General features: G+C 46.1%; 1 long non-coding RNA gene across 1 annotated transcript; it reads left to right on the forward strand.

The window, feature by feature from the left end:
* Positions 1–2,447: 2,447 nt before the first annotated feature.
* Positions 2,448–6,050, forward strand: LOC105853411. Its single transcript, XR_001145271.1, has 3 exons — positions 2,448–2,600; positions 4,134–4,458; positions 5,867–6,050. It is a non-coding gene; the product is annotated as an uncharacterized LOC105853411 (long non-coding RNA).
* Positions 6,051–6,251: the final 201 nt, after the last annotated feature.

Raw genomic sequence — 6,251 nt, forward strand, 5'->3', positions numbered from 1 at the left:
AACCTCTCTCCCCGGGACCAGCACATCCTCTGTTCCCAGGATCAGCATATCCTCTGTCCTCAGGAGCAGCACATTCTGTCCCCAGGACCAGCACATACTCTGTTCCCAAGATCAGCACATCAGCACATCCTCTGTCCCCAGGTCCAGCACATCCTCTGTCCCCAGGTCCAGCATATCCTCTGTTCCCAGGATCAGCACATCCTCTGTCCCCAGGACCAGCACATCCTCTGTCCCCAGGACCAGCACATTCTGTTCCCAGGACCAGCACAACCTCTCTCCCCAGGACCAGCACATCCTCTGTTCCCAGGATCAGCATATCCTCTGTCCTCAGGAGCAGCACATCCTCTGTCCCCAGGACCAGCACATCCTCTGTCCCCAGGACCAGCACATTCTGTTCCTAGGACCAGCACATCTTCTGGCCCCAGGACCAGCGTATCCTCATCTTTCTAAAGGGTCAATGCATTTTCTGTTCTCAGGCCCACATCTTCTGTCCCTAAGATAGACATATCCCCTGCCCCCAGGACATGTACACCTTGTGTCCCGAGGACTAGTACACCCTCTGTCCTTGTCATACCATCTGTTCATAAGAAAAGCACTAGCAGTCTTCCTGAAAACCCTCCCCTCTTCCACAAACAAGAAGAAATCTCTTGCAGATAATTATCAAACCTCTACCCACTGACTTATATGAAAAAACATCCTTTGTAAATCCTCCTTAAAATTCCATCCATGTGCTTGATGGCAGATTCAAAGCCCTCGGATCTGCACAGGTCCAGCCTAGCCAGGATAGCCAGAACTACCGCTGAGTGGGCACTTGCCATGCGCCCTCCCCCCATGTTGAGCTATGCACCCACCTAGCTTACTGTTTCCCAGAATGCCTTGGGTCTCTGGCGGAGGACTATGCAGGGAGATGAGAAATGGATTCCAGGAGAGAGCCCAGAAGGACCCAGGACTGACCCCTGTCCCTCTCTCATCTCACCACCCCTACCAGCACACTGGGAAGGGGTAGCCGGATGGGAGCAGACTCCAAACACACAGTTCTTTATTGGTGGTGGGAAAAGAACTAAAAGCCCCCCCACCCACCCACACACCCATACACTAGTATCTACAGAGTAAGGCTTCACGCACTCTAAGGAAGAGGGCCGCTCAGATTCTGCCCTGACACCCTCCGAATCCATGGCAGCACTCTGGGAACACATCTCCTGAGCCCCATAAATAATTGAGAACCTGTGCATCCCGTGGCATTTTTGCTGAAATCATTGCCCACCCACTCGCTGTGCTTCCTGCAGAGCCAAAGACATTCTGGCTAATTTTTTTCTTTTTTTAAAGTGCAACCTTTCACTGAAACTAGTCATGTCATTTGGCCTGTGCTGGGCACTTATTCAGTGCCATGCCCTGTCTTAGGTGGGAGACTCAGAGGACCCAGACACACCCTGCCCTCAGGGAGCTTGGATCCTGCTGGGGAGACAGATATTCAGCAGACTATTAAGATCATTGCATGTAAATAATTCACAGGAATTAGGAAGCAGGATAAGATGGAAAGGATTAACAGGAGCTAGGTGCATGCAGACTGTCCTCTGTCTATGTTTTGCTGAAGTGGGGGGTGGGGTGGGGTGGTGGTGGGAGGAGTCAAAACTGAGCCTACTGGTGCAGGGGTGGGGGAGTCACCCTGCAGAGAAGTGTGTTCTTAGAAGGGGCTGTTGGGGAGACAGCCTAAGAGCAGAAGGCGCTGCTATGAGTCACACGATTTCTCTGGCCACCCTTAGCTCTTCAACCAATCTACTAAATTCCAAAATTAACAAAATCACTAACGTGATGGGTGTTTGTGTGTGTGAAAATGGGAGGAGTCCCGAGGTATGAGTGGCCGTAGTCAACTCAAGGCATATGTGGGGTCTAGGGCCCCGTGGGAGAAAAGCCAGAGGCAGGTGCGATCTGGAAGCTATGCACTGCCACAAGCCCTGAGGCCAGCGATGTGGCCAAGCTCATCCCCAAGAGACACCTGGCAGTGTAGCATCACGTGACAGGACGGACACACAGGAAAGTGAGTGACTTGCTCTAGGGTGAGGTGAGGGGTCTGAGAGATGGGTGACACTAGAGGTGAGGCTAGGAGCATAAGTGGGAGTTTGCCTGGTAGGGAAGAAGAGGGAAGCATTTTAGGATCCAGAAATGGGGACATCTGTTGTCTTGCCTTCCAGGCCTCTGTTCCTTACTTCATTTGGTAGCCACCCCCTGATTTTTCTTTGGGGACTCTCTACTCTTGGTCCCTGCAGTTTAAGCAGAGCTACCTCTATCCACCTTGAGGCAGGGGTGGGTTTATATTACAGAACTGGCCAATCAGTTCACTCCTGGTTTAATAAGGGACACGTGACTCCAATCAGCCAATGAGAGTCACCCCTGGGACTTTTGCTGGAATGTCTAGGACAGAGGGTTTGTTTTCCCTGGAGCTGCGACTGATCACCAGGAGGAGAGTTCCTGCTGAGGATGGAGCCCAAACAGAGGAATCGCATTCGTTAGAGGCATGATTTAAGCACCTCTGCCTGCCTGAATGTCCACCCATCACTGGATACTCAGTTACACAAGCTAAGGATTTTCCCTTTTTGTTTGTAAGTATTTGAAGCAGCACACAGTGGTGACCACCCGGTTGTGACGGTGGGTGTAAAGGTCCATAGGTGTGTCCCACAGATGGCTGCTGTGTCCAGATGCTTATGCTTAGCAGGCTGTGGCAGCAATGCAGTCAACAATGCAGTTGTGTGCGCAAGTCATGGCTGGGTCATAGTGGATCATGACATGAAGCCAAGCATGAACTGTGGGAGCCAGGAAGGACTTAAAACAGAAGAGCAGTATAATCAGATATATGTTTGTGAACTCATTCTGTTTATTCAAATGTGTTTAAAACCTAGAAAGAATTCCCCAAGTAGAATGCCAGCCAGACATTTTCCTTCTCCAGTTTTGCAGCATGCCGGTGCTATCCAAGGTACTGCAATCCCAAAGAGAAGAGTCTTCCAGGAAAGGGAGTTGGCTGAGTCCTGTGGGAGGAGATTGGCGTGCTGGCTTCTGCCTTTGAAATGCCAGAGAGTTCTAGTCCCTGGCGTCTGCAAGAATAGAATTCTTGTGTGCTAGCTATCTCTCTGCTCCCAAACAGGGGAAGTAAAACTGTATTTCTGCTCCTTGAAATCAACCTCAGGACACACATAGGCTTTTGTCCTTGCCGCTACTGACCTGACAGAACAGGAGACTAATAAAGCTCACAGACAAGGGGATCAAGTAAAAACTTCTTTGACACTGGAGGTGTGCAAACAGACAGAGTAATTAGCCTATTTTTATAGTTGCAAGAGATGGTATCATTGGCCCCAATTCTTTGCCTCTTCCTGTAATCAAGTCATTTCTCCTGTGAATTTAGGATCTCTCTCATTAAAAGAACAGGGCATGTGCTTATCCTTTCCTTGACTTTGACTTGCTTTACCCAATAAGAGGTGGATGGAAGTTACAATGAACCTATTCCAGGCCCATACCTTAAGAAACCAAGACATTCCTATTCAGCTTTCAGCTCTTCTACCACCTCCCACCCCAGGAGAATGTGTACCCATGAGCTCACTGGTAGGGATAATTCTCTGTTCTAGACCTCAGGAGCAGACACTCTGGAGAGATACATAATTTGCAGATCCCACTGAAAAATGAAAATTCAGGGTCCTGTACTTTTAAAGTAATAGTAAATTTCAAGATGGTTATTACAGAGCATTCAACCAAATGTGGGCCCCTTCTCTGTGCCAGGTGCAACTTAGCAGGTCACACCCAGGAAGCCAGTCCTGGCTGAGGACGTGGAAGTGTTGGTTCTAGATCAGGTCCTCTGATCAATTCCGGTTCAGGACCTGTTCTTGTTTGGCCCTAGAATCGGGACTGATTTTACATTTTTAAGTGGCTGAAAAAAATCAAACGAAGGTGACTACTTGTTCCATGTGAAAATTAAATGAAATTCAGTTGCAGTATTCATAAATAAAGTTTTATTAAAACACAGGTCCGATTATTCACGTATGTCTTGTCCGTCTCTTTTTCACTCTACAACAGAGTGCAGAGTCGTTGAGACAGATACTGTGTGGTCCACAGAGCTTAATAGATTTACTTCCTGGTTGTTACAGAAAAAGTTTGCTGACCATGCTCCAGACTAGAAAGAAGAGTCACCTAAACAATTCCCACCCAGGCCAGCCAAGCACCCGCTAAACCCCAGATCTCAGAATGACTGTTCCGTGTGTGTCCTGAGAACTTTCATGAGTAACGCAACAGCAGTGGATCCATTGGAGTTCAATCTAAGTTGAGGATTCTCAAAGACTGGTATGTGGGATGATTGCAGATGCACATGGAGGAGACTGGAATGACATCGAATTACATAATAAGAAGGCAATACTGTTTTCCATTCTCTGTTAAGTCCTTATTTCATCAAGAAGAAACCTCAGTCCGGCGCTGGTAAGTCCTTAGCATTTTCATCACTCTTGGTCATTCTTCATAACAGAGAGAGCAAGATGTGAGCTCAGAACCTCTATCAAGTCATGACATCTCTTTAGGTAGGAGTGCTTGCTTTCACTGTATTTCTTCTTAGGATTTACTTATTTCTGGCAAGCAATGCTAGTTTTCTATTTCTGTCACTGTGTTAGTTTCATTTTTCATGCGATTGTTTATGTAAAATATGTGTGTTTTCTTTTTTAAAAAATTATAAGGTGATGCTATTTAAATTTAATTATTGGGTAAATTATTATGCAGATATAAGGAAATGTGAGGGAGAATCACAAATGTGATAGACAAATAGCTGAGCTTTGGGAAGCATTGCTAGAGAGAATTTCAGAGTTCTGTGCTTTCTCTGGCTGCAGAGGCTGATGCTAAATATGTTATATCTGGAATGACCTTCCCTGGTTCAAATTCTATCTCTGAACTCACTGGCTGTGCAACCTCAAACAATTTACTTCACTTCTCTGGGTATCAATCCCCTTGCTACACAGTGGATTAGCGTGTGGCTCTAGGCTATGATGAACGCTGTTAGCCACCTGCCAGCATGCCTCCTCACTGAATCCCAACCAACAAGACTCCATCTTTGTTTCAGTATTTACTATACCCCCAAGTAGTTGTAGCCTCAGCAAAGCTGATCCCAGTTTGATTGCCACTGCCCCTTATTTAGCTATAAGTAGATGATGATACAAGGTGGCCCCTGTGGCATGGAAGGCTTTGAGAAGATTCTATATCTCCTAAAAGGGAGTCACTGTAGTTCATGTTCTCTTGCCTCTGTCTGAATATAACTGGGTCTGGATGTGATTCCTAGAATCAGTAGCTAGCCAGTTGCCTTTGCCTGAAGATGAAGCCAACACCAAGCAAAAGAACAAATAAGGGGACAGACCCCAAATTTAGTGATGTTGCTGAACTGCTGAATCAATCAACTCTGAAGTTAACCCTATAATTGGACGTGAAAGATGTGGGCTTATAAATACCCTATTGCTTAAGCCAAATGGAGATGGGATTTCCATCACTGGCAAGTAGAGGAATGCTAACTGATATAATATTAGTATTTTATGTTCCAGTTCATACTGCTATGTTAGTGTATCTGCAAAATGGTCTACTTGATCTATGATTATACAGACAGTCCCTTGCCAGTCAGTGTTCCTTTCCCCCTCTTCTTCCTTATGAACAGAACCGAGATTTATTCAGGGTAACAATGTGCCCAAATAAAAAGCTACATTTACCACCCTCTCCCTGCAGCTAGATGTGACTACTTTTCATACATTCTGGCCAATGATGTATAAAAAGAAGTGAATTGTGGGTATTCTGGGAAGACTACCTAAAGGTAACTGACTCCTTCCAGCCCTTTCTCTTCCTTTTCTTCTAGTGGAGCTGTGATGGTGGGAGCTCCAGGAATCTTCTTGGACCATGGGGGACCTTGAGGATGGAAGTTTTATGCAGCAGAGTATAAAGAGGAAGGAATCTGGGTCCTTGGTGGAGTATCCCTATCAGCCCTGTACAGCTGGCTTCCTGACTGTGTTTATGCAATAAAGCAAACCCTTGCATGTCTACACCCCTGTTACTTAGTACTTTCCATTATGTACAGTAACACCTAGCTAAGTGATACTGTATTTAATTGGAAATGCCTTGTTTTTTAAATCAAGAATCTGATGTTTGCAAATACCTGAAAGTGTGACTGGAATACTTTCAGATACACAAAAGACCGGAGATTTAATATTATCTTTATTGACACACAGATTGTCCAAAGAAAT

Source organism: Condylura cristata, unplaced genomic scaffold, assembly GCF_000260355.1.
Source record: "Condylura cristata isolate star-nosed mole 26May11 unplaced genomic scaffold, ConCri1.0 scaffold00008, whole genome shotgun sequence".
NCBI classification, from domain to species: Eukaryota; Metazoa; Chordata; class Mammalia; order Eulipotyphla; family Talpidae; genus Condylura; species Condylura cristata.